General features: G+C 42.2%; 1 protein-coding gene across 5 annotated transcripts in view; it reads left to right on the forward strand.

The window, feature by feature from the left end:
- Positions 1–804: 804 nt before the first annotated feature.
- The window catches only part of OSBPL3 (oxysterol binding protein like 3), an 85,791-nt gene continuing 70,159 nt past the window's right edge, over positions 805–16,436 (forward strand). For all 5 annotated transcript variants that reach the window (XR_010082044.1, XM_063410324.1, XM_063410342.1 and 2 more), the window contains exon 1: positions 805–1,010. The gene's annotated coding sequence lies outside the window, so the exon portion shown is untranslated. The remainder of the gene's footprint in view (positions 1,011–16,436) is intronic.

A 16,436-nucleotide genomic window follows, 5' to 3' on the forward strand; every position in this document is an offset into this window, starting at 1 on the left:
CTGAATGGAATTGAGAAACAGCTGATCAGTTTTGGGCTTGTGAGTCTGAGTAAAGAAACCGGAGTGGTTCTTCCCCCCCGCCTCCGTTTCTCCTGAGTGTGGATTAAATCGCACTTCGTAAGTAAAAACGGTGTGAATGGTGTGCCAGGTCACATCCCGTCTACCTCCTCGCAGGCAGTAACAATTTCGGAAAGATTTAGCGTACACATTCAGGGTTCATGGAAGGCGTCCAGCGCGCTTCTAACGGCTTGGATCTAATTAGTCATTCAAGTCGTTTATTTTTAAATAAGGTACAGAGGAACACGATAATTTTAGGATGCCAGCGCGGGGTGGGGGTAGCGGGGAAGACGGGGCGCGGTGGTTCTCCCACGGAGGAGCTCTTCCCGAGGCGGATGGCGCGGTCGGGCGCGGGGAGCGCTGCCCGTGAGCGGGAGGTGATGCCCGCGGGCTGCCGTGGATGCGCCGATCCCCCGGCAAACCCTCTCCGCCGGCGCTCGCTCGCACTTCGCCCCTGTGGCGCGGGAAGCCGCGCCCTCGGGACCGGGCGGCTCAGGGAGCCATGGCTCTGGGCCGCTGCGGGATTAGCTCCGCGCCAACCCTGCCGTGCCGTGGGCGGGCTCGGGGGCTCAGCTCCGGCTCAGCCCGGGGTTCTGTCCCCGCGTCCCCTCGGGGAGCGCTCCCCACCTGTCCGCGGGCGCCGCCCGTGACGTCATGGAAACACCCCTGGCCCCGCCCCGGCGGCCCCGGGCGGTGGCGGCTCCGGGCGGGGCGGCCGAGGCTCCTCCCGCCCGCCGTCAGCCCAGCGCGGCGCTCCGGCCGCCGCTCCCGCTCCTGGGCGCTCCCCGGCAGCCGGAGCCAGCGCTCAGCGCGGACCGGCCCTTTATGCTGGCGGCCGTCGCTCCTTCCTTCCTCGCTCCCTTCCTCGCTCCCTTCCTCGCTCCTGCCTGCGGGGCGCCGCTGCCCGGGGGCCATGGCGGGGGCGCCGGGCGGGCCGTAGGTGTGGAGCTCAGGTGGGTGCCCGCCGGAGTGATGGGACGGGATGGGACGGGATGGGACCGGGCGGGCTGGCGGCGGTGGCCGCTTCCCTCGCTGCGGCTCCGCGGGACGAGGCGCGCCGGGAGGCGGCAGCCGGCGAACTCGGCACGCGAGGAAAGTGGCGTTTGGGCGCCCAGAAAGCGCCTTCCTCGCCCGACTGGCAGCGAGGGCGCCCGCGGCTGCTGCCGGAGCAGCGCCTTATCCCGCCTGCCCCGCGGAGCCCCCTCCAGCCTCCTTCTGCGGCCCCTGGGGTCTCCGGCCGCGCTGTCACAGCCCCACGAGGCTGTTCCGAGCGACAGCAAACTTAAGACACCTTCCGTGCTCGGGAGGGTGCCGCCGAGGGCTGGGTTTGACTGCCGGTGCGCTCGGTGTGGCGCCGAGACGGAGCGAGTTCCAGGTGAGCTGGGGCGCTCCGGGCAGCCGCTGCCCCGCGGAGCGCTGGAGCCGCTCCGCCCGCGGCTGCGGGCTCTGGGAATCGCCCGGCAGCCGGCTGGCCGGGGAGTGGAACTTCAGAAATCTCGGGCGTGTTTGCAAAGCCGTCGGTCTCTGCACAATCTGTGGTTCTCTGTGCACATGTAAAATAAAAAAGAAAAAAATGCCACCATTATTATTATTATTACTATTATTATTTCTTGCCTGTATCTTAAATAGGTTAATAATATCCAGCTTATTTCCAGATTGCTTTAATTTCCATTTGAGGACCAATTAAGCAGTATGAGCTTTTAAATAGTCCATTATGTGAAAACTGTTTGGTGTAAAGTTCAGTGACAGTGAAATACTCTTCATTGAGACTGATTTATTTTTACTAGGGGTGTATCTAGAATAGCTAGAGAAAAGGGCATTTAATAAATGTAAGGTAATTTTTTGATTTATCTTTTAGTCCTAGGCTGCTAGTGATGGTAACAATGTTCTTCCCTCTCTATTTTCTTGAGAAGGGACAAAGCAAACAGTTGCTTCATCCCTTGACTTTCATCGATTAATCATAGAGTTCAGAATGTTTCACTCAGAGTTCAGAGTGTTTCACTCTACTTAATTTCAACAGAGCTTGTAAGTCCGGTTTGGATATTTAAAGCATGTGTTTTCATGGACACTTTCTGTAAAGCCATGGGTAGCAACAGTTTTAATTTCCATGAGCTTTGGTTTTTTTTATTGTTTTAAATGTTTTTTAAAAGGTATTCAAAATCAATACTCCCTAGTCTGCACTCCCAATAGATTAAGCTAACTAGTTTTCCATTGGGGCTCCTATCCATTTTCAAAGCAACAGCATCCACAAGTCTTGATTCTCTTTCTCTTTACTCTTATATTGCCTTCCTTGCACATTGCATTAGGCCCACTTGTGCCCTCTCTTTTATAATTTTATATAGTATCTGGTTTTGCACGCAGAAAAGGTGGGTGGGGACTTCTAGGTGTTGAGGATGTTCTCTGTGTGTGCACTGAGCAGTTGTGGTTGTGCTGAAATTATTAGTGTGTTCAGCAAGGACAGGAAATGATGGTAAGGCTCAGCTGGAGTCTGCCTGTTGCAACACTCTGTGTGTGACTAGCTCGTTCACTGTTAGAAATGTAAGTATACTGTATTTTATACAAAACCTTATTTGGCTTTTTTAAGTAGATGTGTGTACATTGTTGTAAAGAACTGGGTCTTGTTCAAACCACATCTATGATAAACAGATGCGTGTCAGCTTACTTCCCGCGTTTGTTGCATTCTCTAGGTCTTGTTACATTCTGAGAAGAAAATAGAGTCAAACATGGCATTTCCCGGACCTTATGGTTTCTAATTGTAAAACTGAGTTTTCAGTTTCTACAAATGGTGCTCTTAGTTACCAAATGAGAAACACCTCTCTGTAGAAAAGTTAATTCTTATCTAAAGTGCCAATATGTTTTAGGTTTAAATTGGATTTGCTGCAAAGTCCATTTCAAATTCATGCAAGGCAGCAGAATGTTGCTGTGCATGGGGTACTTTTACATGTCAGAAGCAGTGTAGTATCTGTATCAGCATATTTTGATCTCATTAAATTTAATCTACTTTACTACAGTTAAGATTTGGCTTACCAAAGCAGCAAAGTTTTGCTGGTAAAAGGCTGGGCTATGGATACTGTGATACACTGCTACTAAGGTACCAAAGAAACTTCTAGCAGAATCTAATTGCTTTTTTTCTGTATCGAGTTTCAGATAATGGGATGCAGATACACTGAGATCTGACAAACAACTCTCTAGACCGGGACTAATGTGTTACCAAATTTACCCTGCTCTGCTCTTTGAGATGCTGGATTTGCATGTCTGTCTTCTGCATTAGTGATTATGTTCAAACGTTGTACTTTTGGGGGGCTGACACTGTTTTTAGGCTCCTGCAGCTGTCACTTGTGCTATGTCCATGAATACTGTGCCTTGAAATACATATTTCATTGCTTAAGTTTCTCATTTATCTGAAGGACTATATTTCATTGCTTAAGTTTCTCATTTATCTGAAGGACAAGGAGGTTTTGTGTATTGTAACATTGTGTCCTGTTGTGGGTACTTGTCTGTATTCCGCTAACGTAAAATGTATCTCCTCCATGTTAATTTCTAATTAGCTTAGAGGGAGGTTTTCTGTCTGCCTTCAAGGTTGAGTGATGTGGGTGTTGATGCTAATGACTATGATAGCTCAGGTAAAGGTGTAGGCATAACAGCTAAGAAAAGCACAGCTCTGGGTCTGACCCTGGGAGGCAGGATATCTGTGACTCCTTCTTTCAGTCTGTTTTAGTTTGTCACTCGTGCAAAGTTCTTGAAGATGCTTGTGGCTTTCACATAGGGTATATGTTCAGAAATAGATTTTATTACATATGAAGTTATGACATGAGTGAACAATGTTGGGTTTTGGAACTCTGTCAGCATGAAGCTCATCCACGTTGCTGCAAGCCACTTGAAACATTTAAAAATAAAGTTGAGGACAGCCTCAGCTGGGGAAGAAAACTGAGAACTTGAACAAATTCTTTCTGATTTTCTGTATTCAGCTGTTTCAGATGAGATAATTATTAAGTGATCAGAGCTGTTGTGGCTGCAGGATTTGTTTGTTTGGGGGGTTTTGTTTTGGTTTTTTTTTTTCTGAAAGAGAAATTCAGTGGCAAGTACCTGCTTTGAGGTCTCTAGGAATGCTGGCTGAAACTGAGAAAAGTACTTGGCCATTGCAGCTCAGCCTCTACTGTCCTGCCCACTCAGTGCAAGCTCCTTAGGGTAGGAGTCACGTGTTGGTGTGTGGCACTGAGCACAGCAGGGCCTAATCCTATTTCAGTGTCTGGGCACTCCATGATGTTAACCATGAAAGTAAAGAAATAGAGTTGAGCTGCTTTCAATCTGGCAGGTGCTGAGCAGTTTTTGCAATGTCTGTTTGCTGTTTGCTGATGATTCTCAGTTTTTGAATGCAGGCTATTCCAGACATGCCTCTTGAATTGTGGATAAGCAAGACTTGACAGGAATGCCTGTTATGTGCAACAGGAGGAACGAATAAGAGAGAGAACTGACTTTCACTGACCACTGAGCCCTACGCTGAACTAGTACATTGAGAGTTGCTGTGTGCATCTAGCTATTAGAGATAGCTCTGAACTAAATAATTGTACATCTGGCTGTGAGACAGACATCCTGGCATAAAGATAGTGGCTGCCTAATAGGATCTGGTAAGTCACAGGAGAAAGGCTGCAGATAGGATGTTTTGTGTGTCTCTGTTGTTTGTCAATATTGTAACTGTTTAGACTGAATGTGAAAACTTGTCCTTTGAAGTAATTGAGAAGCACACTAGGCAAGCTCTGCATTCCTTGTCCAGCCATGAGGTGTGCGCATATATCTGTGATTTTAGATTTGTCACTTCCAAGCCCAGTTGTTAAACTACAAGTACCTGAACTGAACATTTCTTCTCTAGTCTTTGAGTTGTGGGAGTTTGATACCTGAATCATATTTAGTTTGGCAAACACAGCTGCTGCCGTGTCAACACTTAAATATTTCCTTCTGAACATTTTCTTTGGCAATTATATTAACATGAGTGTGTAAACAAATCTCCCTTTCCTCTGCTTTCCAACTACATAGATTGAAAATTAAGGACATTTTTCTTTTGATTCATCCTTACATATTAACAACTTTTAAATTTATTTTCAGATTCTGCCTGCATGCTTGTTGGCCTTAAACCTGAAAAATCACAGCAAAACCATGGTAGTATGTAGTGCTACAATTGTCATGCAGCACTTGTATGTAATTACTGTACTTGGAACAAAGACAGTAACAATACAAAGTAGTAAAGGTGAGAAACTCATCTTTGTTTGTAAGTGTTTCTGTGTATACTGCAGTGGTATCTTTTGAATTTCAGTAGTGACTTTTTATTATCATTAGGAAATAAAAAGAAGTATTGGGCTTTCTGGCCATTCTGTGTATCCTCTGATAAATGTTTTCAAGGTAAAAATCTGAAATATTTCCCTTACTGAATGCTGTACTTTTCTCCCATCTTAATTGCAGCCAATTCTTCTATTATTACTCATGATGATCCTGCAGAGTCTGTTATCACAACTGTAATCTCCTGTCTCTTGTGCCAGTCACTTAGGTCACTTTTAGGTCACTTATCCCTTATCTGATGCCGCTTATTCTCATGATTCTAGAGGCTATTCCTAGTCACAGTGAACACTTTTTTTACTGTTCCAATTTCAGTCTGTTCCACTTTCATATAGTTGTTGATGAAAATGAATGAAGCTCCTGGTGTTAATGGTTCTGGCAAGGAGCAGCTGTGTGGATATACTCCATTTGCCTCACATGTATCCTCTGCGCAGAGAGTAGCTGAACCCCTGAAGAGACAATTTCTGAACAGCCTGGCAATCAGCGAAAGAACCATGTGTGCAGGAGACTTTATCCTTCTCAGTGCACAAGCCCATCTGTGTCACTGTTAATTCTGCTTGTTACAGAAGGTCAAGTCCTGCCCTTCAAGTTTTCATGTGAGCAGAGTAGGATATAGGTTTCTGGTACTACATTCTTCCATCTTGCCAGTCACGCATGTTAAAAACATTTTGTTGCAACGTGTCTCTCTTCTCCAAGATAATTGCTTTGTCAGTGGGCCTAGGAAAAATAGCCTTGAGGAGGGATAGAGTTACTTCATGCTCATAGTTGCCGAAGTGAAATGTACAATTCTTATTCTTACAGAACTTTTTCTGTCCTGTCTGCAGTGACAACGTATGACTTTAAGACCAGTCTTGCTAAGTGTTACTGTCAGGAAGGTTCTGGGGCCACCTCAGGCTGTGAGGCATAGACATGGCATCTGCCCTGAATATGATGTGGAAGGCATCTTGCTCATACTGGCCGCTGAGACTACACTGGCTGTAACCGTGCTGCCAGAAGAGAAGTTTGTTTAATAGTCTAATCAGAACTGTGTTCTGAAGGAGAGTGAAGGATTCTATCATTTTGCATCAAGTATCTCTTGCTTGTGACAAATACGAGTGCTGAGATTCCCCACACAAAGCTTTGACAGCATAAAATCTGAATTTAAGTGCGTTTTATGATGGGAGGAAATTTCACTATGAACGTGATTCAGTCCCTGACAGTCTCGTATACCTTAAAAAAAGAAACAGCGAGTATCTGTTAATCGCCTGTGGTAGTGCTCGGCTGATTTAAAATAACAATGTGTAAATCATCAGCAGCACCAGCGATCCTGAAGACAGGCAAGTGATGATTGTCTGTCTGTCTGGGAGCAGATGAAGCGAGCTCCTAAGGATGTGGGCTACTGAGTCTCTGCTAGTTCAAGAGGACTGCGGTTAGGAGTTTGTGGTGGCTTTCTCAGGTTCACTCCCTTTCCTCGCTGCTTGCCAAAGGCAGGCAGGCTGGTACTTGCTGAGAAATGCCTTTCTACAGTTTGGTAGCTGTGTGGGGTTTTCCCCCTCGGCTGGATGCATCTGTGTCTGACAGAGGCACGTGAGCCCTTAGTTCATGGGAACTGTGCAGGCATTTAGGAAGCAGGTCTGTCTTTTCAGCAACGACTTCATCACCTCCAAAGAAGGTGGACCACCTAGAATGCATCAGGCTGTTTGGAGATGACATTTTTGCTGAAAGATAGAACATATTTCCTTATTAAATAAGCAATATTAGAATAAAGAAAAAAAAAAAAGAAAAGGTGGCCTGAAGAGAACACTTCTCCCTAACTTTTTTTCTGTTTTGCTAATAAGAGTAATTAATAGGACTCTATGTTCTACCCTGGGAACTTTTCAGAACTCTATCTTACTTGCAGTTACTGTTAAATAGGGTTAGGTGAATTACTCAGAAGAGCCATGTTCAGTTTCCTTAAAAGATAACATTCTGATAATGGCTTCCTAAGGCGTGTGAGAGGACCAGAGACAATGGGCATTGAAACAGGGGAGGTCCCATCCGAACACTTGAAAGTTTTTCCTTCACAAGGAAGGTGACTGAGCAGTGGCACAGGTTTCTCAGAGAAGATTGAGTGTCCCTGCTTGGAGATACTCAAAAACTTTCTAGATGTGATCCTGGATGACCCATTTCAGGTGATTCTGCTTGAGTGGGAGGTTGGACCAGATACCTTCCATCTTAAACCATTGTGTGATAATTTTACTAGGGTATTTTGAAGCTTAGTGTAGTGCAATTCTGCTCTTCAAAATCTTAGATGAACAAATTAATTTTAAAAAGCCAGCCAGAGTCTTGGTGCTTTTTTATGGCCTTACCTGGGCCTTAACAAAGTCAATAAGCAACCTTGTGGTTGGGATACAGGTCATGTCATACAACAGGGTGCACCCATTGTTGGAGTAGGCTTCCTGTGGAGGATGGGTGATGTCTGTCTGAGAGAATTTGAGAGTTTTAGAAAGAGCTAGAACTACTGGGGTTTTGTAATTTGCTTGATACTGAAGTCAAATGACAGCAATATGTATACAAAGAGAGGAGAATCTAGGCTAGATCTTGTCCTGTTATTGAACTCTAGTAACAACCATGTCAGGAAAGAAGGGTTAATATTTCTTGTTTGCTTTCTGATCAAGGTCAAACAATGGAAGAAAAAGAGTTTAGGTGTTGGTCTATAGGATTTTGTCATGTCTTGGCAAGAAAGATACTGGTTTTTACGATATGAATTCAGTAGGTGTGTTCTTACTAGTGTCAAGAAATACTATTTAGTGAATGAAATGATGGACAAAAAAGATGTACCATGGATCCTCATCTGCCTACAACTGTGCTATCTTCATCACTTCTAGGCTGAGAAGGCAGCCAGCTGGATTTAGATTCCAGGAAAATTTCTGTGCCAAAAATATCGAGCCCCAAAGTATTATGATTGATTTTTGTCTTCCTTAACTGAATGGTACTGCTATTGTTTTACTGAGTGACCTAACTAGGAAGTTAACAATTCATAGTTCTTACACTACTGACACAGCTGAAATTCAGGAAGTATAAAACACATTCATTCTTTCCTGTTGTTTTTTAAAAAAATAGTTGTATCAGGGAGTTCACTTGCAGATTTCTTACTGTCTTTCAAATCCACCAACTATAAGACATTAAACCAGAAGCACTCAAAATTATGACAATTTTTTAAACCTTATAAAACTAAGGCTCACTTATTAAATATCTTCCAGTGCTTAGAGAGTATCAAATTGCTGGGGAAGGAGAACTTACTGAGGTAGGGAAGTGCTGCTGTGTAAAGTAAGTTCTTGCCTTTTAGCTGATATCCAGTTTGTTTTGTTGAAACAAGCTCTTTTAACATCCTATTTCTTAGAAGAAGAATACAAATGCTTTGCTGAAATCATGTTGTTTCACTCACTGAATAAATATGGAACTTCAGATTTGTAGATAAGAGGTTAGAATTTTCCACAGGATGGCTGAATCATAGTCTTCTCTCCACACACAGACACAATTTTACAGCTTATTTTCCTGTGTATAATACTGTATTGTACTTTACTACTTGAAGTTCAGCAGGATCAACGCTTGCACTTGAAAATCAACAGCAGAGCCATTGCCAGGATAACACTTTCGCTGATCACACTTGCTGTTTGTTTGCTTGTTTTTGAAAGCAGAAAAAGAGAGTAATGCCAGGCTTTGACAAAATGGCATATTTGATAAGTGTAGTTTATAAATTCTTTTTTCTCCTTTATTGCCAGAACACTGAAATATACAATGTCACTTTCTTCTGCCTTGTCGTATGTGTGCAATGGTTGGTGTACTGAAGATCCCTTGCAGATAATATTACATTTTAAAAGATCAGGTTTCAAGTAATGGGACACCATTGAGTATTTTTAAATGCATGCAAGTAATTGTTTTCACCAGAAAAGTTTAATAATCTGCTTTTAGTCCTAGTTGATTACTTAGATAAGCTGAACAGGGAAATGCAACTTCCTATTTATTTCTGGCTGTAGTGTTGGCCATCTCTGTTTTTAAAGTGGTTTTCTTAATTTCATAGTAATTCGGTCCTAGAACAGTGGCTGTATCTCAGTGGTGTCAAGTGACGGTTCTCACTTTGGGAGATAACAGCTTCCTATTTGAAGAGGCTTGGGAAATCCTGGTTTCTGGGGCACAGCCCAGCATTTGAAAACGTTGGTGTTTTCCTGACTGTGGATGTCATTTCAGTGTTGGTGTTCCAGACGTGACAGTTCACACTGAACTACCAAACACTCCTTGTCAAGTGAGTTTGCATTGTATACTTTAATATGACTAGAATGCATGGTTAGCATAAACACACCCTTCTATTCAGTGCAGGATAAGAGTTATTTGCTTTTGTTTTTTTCTTTATTTAAATAGTATTTCAGTCTCCAGAGCCCTTCTACAAAAGGATCATCTTTGCTTGCTGTGAAGTGTATTTTATGTCTAAGCTAAAAAGAAAAAAAAAGTTTGTCTCGACTATTAGAAAGATGCAATGCCTTTCTCACTATGGCCTGTCTCCCAGCACTCACATCTTGCAAAACTAGAATTCTTGAGGGATTTTCTTTCTTAATATCATTACTCAACACTCTGCAAGTGCATTGCTACTTGATCTACCTTGTAATGGCTTACTTAAGAAGAGACATGGTATAGGCTGTGCATTTATTGTACATTAATTTATTGATAAAATTGTGTCTTATATTAGCCCAGCATAATGCACTTACAGCTGAGAGGAAGGGTGGTATTCGGTAATGGAACTAGGGATGAAGGGCAGGAAAACAGGATATTGTATTTTTTCTTAAATATTAATGTACAAAACTTAAATTCTTCTCTTTTATTCTGGTTTACCAACTGCTTTTTTATTTCCTTGTGGGTTTTTTTGGCCCTTGAAAATCATGAGGGTGTTTTGAGTAAAACAGCCAAGTCATCTTGTGAAACTGTCTTGCCCAGTCTTTGAATTGCCACTGACACATTTGCATGCAAAAATGCTCTGTGAAATGTAGGAGGAGTGCAAACAAAAATTGCAAGGCATAGATGGGTTAGATTTGTGCTTGGATTGACTTTGAAGAAGGGAGTTTTCATCTCCTACTTCCTCCTTGCATTGAGATTCTGAAGTGCTTGTTTCTCGGTGTCTGAGTCCCAGAACTCAGGGGACTGTCTTTGGAAAGGCAAGGACATGCAAAGCATTGGCATCAAATCAAGAAGAAAATATGCGTAGCTTTCATTGTCAGAATTGATGTAATTGAAGCTACTTGTGACTGGTAGACTAAACATAGATTCTAAAATGTATACCATTTCCTTTTAAAAATTACATTTCTTAAGGAAAACCCATGAACACACACAAAAGCTTTGCACAGAAGAAATGCATGTAAGTGGGTAAAGATGAAGTAATTTCTTTGTATTAATGGAAACGTAAGAGTATTAAGGCAAGGTCAGTTTTCAGCCCAGATTAAATCAGCGATAATAACATTGGCAAGGGGTATATAAAGACTTCCTTGCTGAAGGTGGCTGCACTGACACATAATATGACTGGAAGAGAGTTCCTGGAATCTCATGTTCAGTATTTGTTGCAGTCAATGCATTTGTATATTCCCTTTTGTAAAGTTCCCAACCATCTTCTTAAAGTAGTCAAAGCTTGTCTCATTAAAAAATTATTTCAAAGCTTATGTGTTTGGATTAAAACTTTATTCCAGAATTCTGGCTAAAAGTAGCCACAACCAGTTTCTATGTCCAGCTGGGTAAAATTGGTATTTATAAGAGCATGTACACCCTTTATAAAGTGATTTTCTCTCTGTTTGTGGAGGGGAGACTCTCTTTCCCCAGTCAGTTTAGGAGAATTGCGTTTAGACTTGAAGAGATGCAGAGAATCTTGTGATATGGCTGATTAGGTATGCTCATGGTATTAATTTCAGGACAATATTCTGCTGTCAATCTTCCTTGCATAAACTTACGTATATCTCACCTGTGTCTTAGGTGCTATTTTTAAATTTTCTGACCAGATTAGATATGGGTCAGATTTTTTGATGCTTCCTTATATATATCTCTGTAGGAAATGCCTTAATTTATGTCATGGGTAGCTTTTTTCCCTTTTCATACCTTCATCAGTTTGGTAATGAATTGACCAGACATGTATTCCATGCATGTGAGTACCTTCCTCTCCTTGGTCACTTCCCACTGTCTCAGCACCACTTGTGCTTGGCTTACTCCTTGGATCCTGACCTTGCCTCCAGGGCTATGAACTGCATTCCCTGCCACTGCTGCTGTTCATGTGGCTCCTCTCACCTGGTGTCCTAGTTGTTCAGTGCATCAGATGTGCCTCTATACTTTTTGTCAGCAGCAACTTTTAGTAGACCTCTCAATTCCCTTGCCAGTAGTAGGACTATTACATAAAATGAGCTCCAAGATAATTCTTGGCAGCTTCTGGTGATCCATGTCCAGCCTGATAATTTTTTATTGTGTGTGGCCAGTCAGTCACTTAGCAATTCTTCTACCAAATAAGATCATTACCAACTTTTTTAATGCAGCTGTTGTTGAGTCCAGATGAGATCTAAGATTTCACCTGTCTGTTTTTAATTTTTTGTAAAAAGTTGCTCTGTTACTTTTGACTGCATGGTACTGATTGTGGTAGGGCTGATATCTTTTTGTTTTTTTCCCCTCAGCTTCAACTCTAAAGACAGGTATTCTGTTTTCTCTCCTGCTATCAGAGAATAACTCCAATTGGGGTTTTTTGTCTGCTTTAGAAATACAGATTATAGGTTTTAAATTGTTTTATTGGCTAGAGGTGAAGTAGACACAAAAGCTTGAGAATACATGAAAGTTTTATTTGCAACTCTACGTACAATGTAATTCACTCTCTTTTTTTTTTTTTTTTTTTTTTTTCAGAAATTTGTAGTGGTTTCATCTGTTTTTCTTCACACATGCTCAGGAAGATGTTACTTTTAATTTCATGCTGGTTTTGGTAGCTTCCAGCTCTGTTTCTTTACTAAGAAATTTTTTTTCTTTACTAAGAAAAATTGTTTCTTTACTAAGAAATTTTCTCTTCCAGGTTACTACTTCACATAGTTTCTATGAGCTGTTGAAGAATTTAGTTTCTAATATTTTTTAATCAAAAATTTTTAAGCTATAACTTTATTCCTGTACTTCAACGTCTGAGGTGCAACTTCTTTAATCAACTTCTTCTCTGCCTTTTGGGAGCTGTGGTGAAGTGCTTATCTCGTTGGGCTTATGTCATCTTTCAAGTTATCTACTGCATGCTGCATCCCAGGAAGCATTTCCAGATTTGTTTATGCACATTTAATGAAGCAGCAACTCAGCATTTTCAATTTAGGGAGTCTGAACTCCTCAACTTACCTGGCTACTTAAACTTCACATGAGTCAGAAGTTAATCTCTTGTAATGCCCAACTCACTGGGATATTTTTCATTCTAATAAAATAAAGTCTGTAGCAAGGCTGGTTTCTTTGAATCTGCAGACTCTGAGCAAGGCTGTCCTTTTTAAGTGTGGTTGGTTTTGTTTTCATGTATTTTGTTTTATTTTTTTTTACTCAGTCAGATTCTGTAAGTTCATTTGCAGTGGTGTGTTTGGTGTGTTTTTTCTTAAATCTATCATGATATTAAGGGGTGCATATTTGAACACCTCGTACCTCTCTGGGCTTTTTTTGAATAGCATGTGCATTTCATTGTGTTTTAGCCACTGAGATGCTGTTGTCCCTATGATATTTAATCTTGTGTACATTCATTTTGTAGTGGAGGCCTCTTTTTTTGTAAGTACATAAATACTTTAGAATGTTTTATCTCCTCATGCCTGTTTACCCAGGCAGACTTGTCTGCCTGAACAGTGTTCTAATCTGTGCTAGGACTTTCAGCCCTTTATCAAACAAACAGAGATAAGAGTCCTTCTTGGTCACATTCTCATTTTCCCTTACTCGTGCATCGAGGTTGGATGTGGAGGCTGTGTGGGTGCCCAACAACTCTCACTTCTCACTTTCATCTGCAGCTCCCTCCCTGGGTGTGTCACTTTGTCCTTCATGGTCAGTGTCCTTGTGTCATAGCTGAGAGTCCTTGAGCAGGACAGTCCTGCTGAGTGACTCGGAGATGCTGCAGTGTTTCACCCATCTTTCTCTCTCCTCATTGTTTTAATGCCTCTTTATCAAGTCACTGGAGGTATAGCTGCATCAATTGCTTGAAGTCCTGCCGTATAAATAATCTCTAGAGTCTGTCCCTCCTCCTTAAGTAACTTTGAACACCTAGATAGAATACAGCTTCGAATCAGCAGGGAAATACACAGAGAGCAAGGGACAAGGCAAAGCCAATATGTGTGAAACTGTTCACTTAAATATGACTTTTTATATTTGATAACCATAAAAAACCCCTTATGCTGCATTTAAGTGAGTATAAATAGTTAACTTAAAATATATCATCTTTTTTCAGTCACAAATATACAGTACTAGCTGTTGCCAAGGTTTATCAGCAGCTAGTGCTACAGCTAAGGCAAATTTGCAGGTCATCAGATGTAAAGAAAAACATCTGGTAAATAAATAGATTCTGGAGTTTGTCGACATCTTGACGGGTCATATCTATTTGATTTTTTTTTTTCTTTTTTTCTTCTTTTTTTCTTCTTTTTTTTTTTTTTTGTTCAGAAAATGTCACTGAATAAACTTACGTGATTAGGTTGAAGCTTCTGCAGGATAGTGTTTGTTTATTCTGGTGGATGTTATATATTTACTCTGAAGGATCTTGTTGTTTTAACAGAATTGCTTTTGAATTAATGCTTTAATGATAGTTTTGTGACTATTTAGGCCACAATTGTCCTGACCTGAGGCTGATAATGCTTTTTTTTTTTTTTTGTGGCTTTCTTTATATGCACGTGACTCTTAAGAGGGGAAGGAGTTACTCTGTAGATGTTCTAATTTTGGAGAGGAGAGCGAAATCTCTTCAGTATTATGGATGACAAGAAAACAAATTACCTTTTTGTGGTATCTTTTCTCTGCTGCTAATCCCCAGACCCAGATTTAGAAGCATTATGTGTCTGTCCACCGTAGCTGCGTGGTTCCTTTCCGCTCTGATGCTGCAGTTGCGTTGGCAGATCTCCCTCCTTTCCCTTGTGTGGGTTTTTCTGCTGATTTCTTCAAAGGCAGTGTGTGGTGTGTCTCTACTCACTGCACCTCACGTGGTGATTTCAGATGTGGGGAGAGGGTGGGAGCTGTTTGGTGCAGCCCTGGCTGACAGCCTGCCTGCCCTGCCTGCCCTGCCTGCCCTGGTTCCTGCTGCCCGAGAGCGAATGGCTCCGCTCGGAAGAGCCCCACGGAGGTCTGGGGCACTGAGCTCTCATTCATGACAGCTAACACCCAGCTGTAAGACTATATTTATCCACAGTGCATGCGTGATGTTTTGTACACTTTGCAGTTCTTTTTAACCTGCAGTTGTTCTAAATAGTCTGTTGTGATCGGCAGAGTTTTAAATAAAAATGTGTTCTATAAGAGTAACCACATCCAGTATACAAAGTTCTCCAGTACTCATCCCTATTTTTGATGCTATTTGTCCACACTTTGATTTTTTACTTCAGAAAGAAAAATCTTAGTGGGAATGAGTGTCATGATTTTGTGCTTTACCAGAAGTTGGTAAATGAAGTCTGCACCTGCACTGACAGTGGGGAGCCTTTCTGTTCTGGGGCAGCTCAGGTAGCAGTAGGGCACAGATGTCCCAGTGCAGAACACAGTGTGTCAGGAGGCTCGCTTTAAAACCTCTCTTAGACAGCAAACAGACATAGTTCCTTTCACCTGTTTTATTCAGCCTGGTCTGCACCTCAGAAATGGTAGGTCAGAGGTCAGAAAATCAGTGGCATACTACCTTTGGTCTTGTTCAGTGTAGTAGGTACATCTTGGCAGCCCTCCAGGCAGTGTTTCCAAAGTGCTTGCACAGCTCTAACACAGGCAGTCCTGGAATTTTACAGCTGAAGTGAAGGGCCAGGTAATGTGGCATTTGGTGATTCATATGGTATGGTAAATACTTTATTTTCCATAAGTAGCATTATTATTCTTTTTCCCACTCAGTAAGGGAGAATGGGATGGATGAAACCAGAGAGAAAATAGTAAGATGGTCAGATGATGGTTTGGAGGAGGGAGGACAAAATTTGGAGTTCTGGCCTCAGGGATAGTGGGAAGACTTGTCATTGCAGCAGTGGTTGCTTTTGATTTAACTCCATGGATTGTAGAAAAACTGTGAGCGCTTTAATTACATAATGACCTCTAAAATGAAGGTGAACAGAAATGCTGACTTCATAGAACACATTTCTTGCTGTCAGCCAAATTTTCTGAGTGAAACCCGTTATCAGCTCAGAGAAGGGAAAACGAAGCTTGCTATATGGAACTTTTCATTACATTTTTTGAGATCTTTAATGGGTGTTAGAAGGCAGAAGAGAGAATTTGTTTCATGCCTTTATTGCAGTGCCGCAGTCTCAGCTGTTCCAGCAGATTTTGGGCCCCTGCTGTAGGTTGTGCCAATACAGTGGCTGCAGGGAAGGGGCAGGCTGTGTCTGAGTGTGTAGCCTTGCTCCTCTTCCTGCCCCGTGGTGCCCAGCGAGGTGGCACAGGAAGAAATGTGTGGGCACCCCAACAGCTTGCTGGCAAAGTCAACATCTTTGACTGGAAGCACAGGGCCAGCAAGATTTACAGTCTGCAAATAAAGCAGCAAAATGGCTTAGTTTGAAAAGGTATGCATGCTTCCATCACCTGCTGTAACTGGAACCAGAGTGGTGGAACAGGGAAACATTTGGTCTCTTGAAAAACAGGAGTTCTGAATGAGTGTTGGAGACTAATGTAATCATCCTAATGGTTTGCTTCCTGCTTCGCTGTGGTAACATGCCACTGTGTACGCCTGTGTGCTTTTTCTAACGAGAAGATTTTTCCCTCCTTGAAAGACAGAGAAGCTGAAGGGGAGCTTTTAAATTCTGAAAGCTATATTTAGCTGGGAGCAATTAAAGCTAGCACTGTATAATGACACTTGAGACTAGCTTATCCATCAGGCAAACGGTAAGAATTTAATGTTTGGT

The sequence above is a fragment of the Prinia subflava genome, chromosome 1 (assembly GCF_021018805.1).
Source record: "Prinia subflava isolate CZ2003 ecotype Zambia chromosome 1, Cam_Psub_1.2, whole genome shotgun sequence".
NCBI classification, from domain to species: domain Eukaryota; kingdom Metazoa; phylum Chordata; class Aves; order Passeriformes; family Cisticolidae; genus Prinia; species Prinia subflava.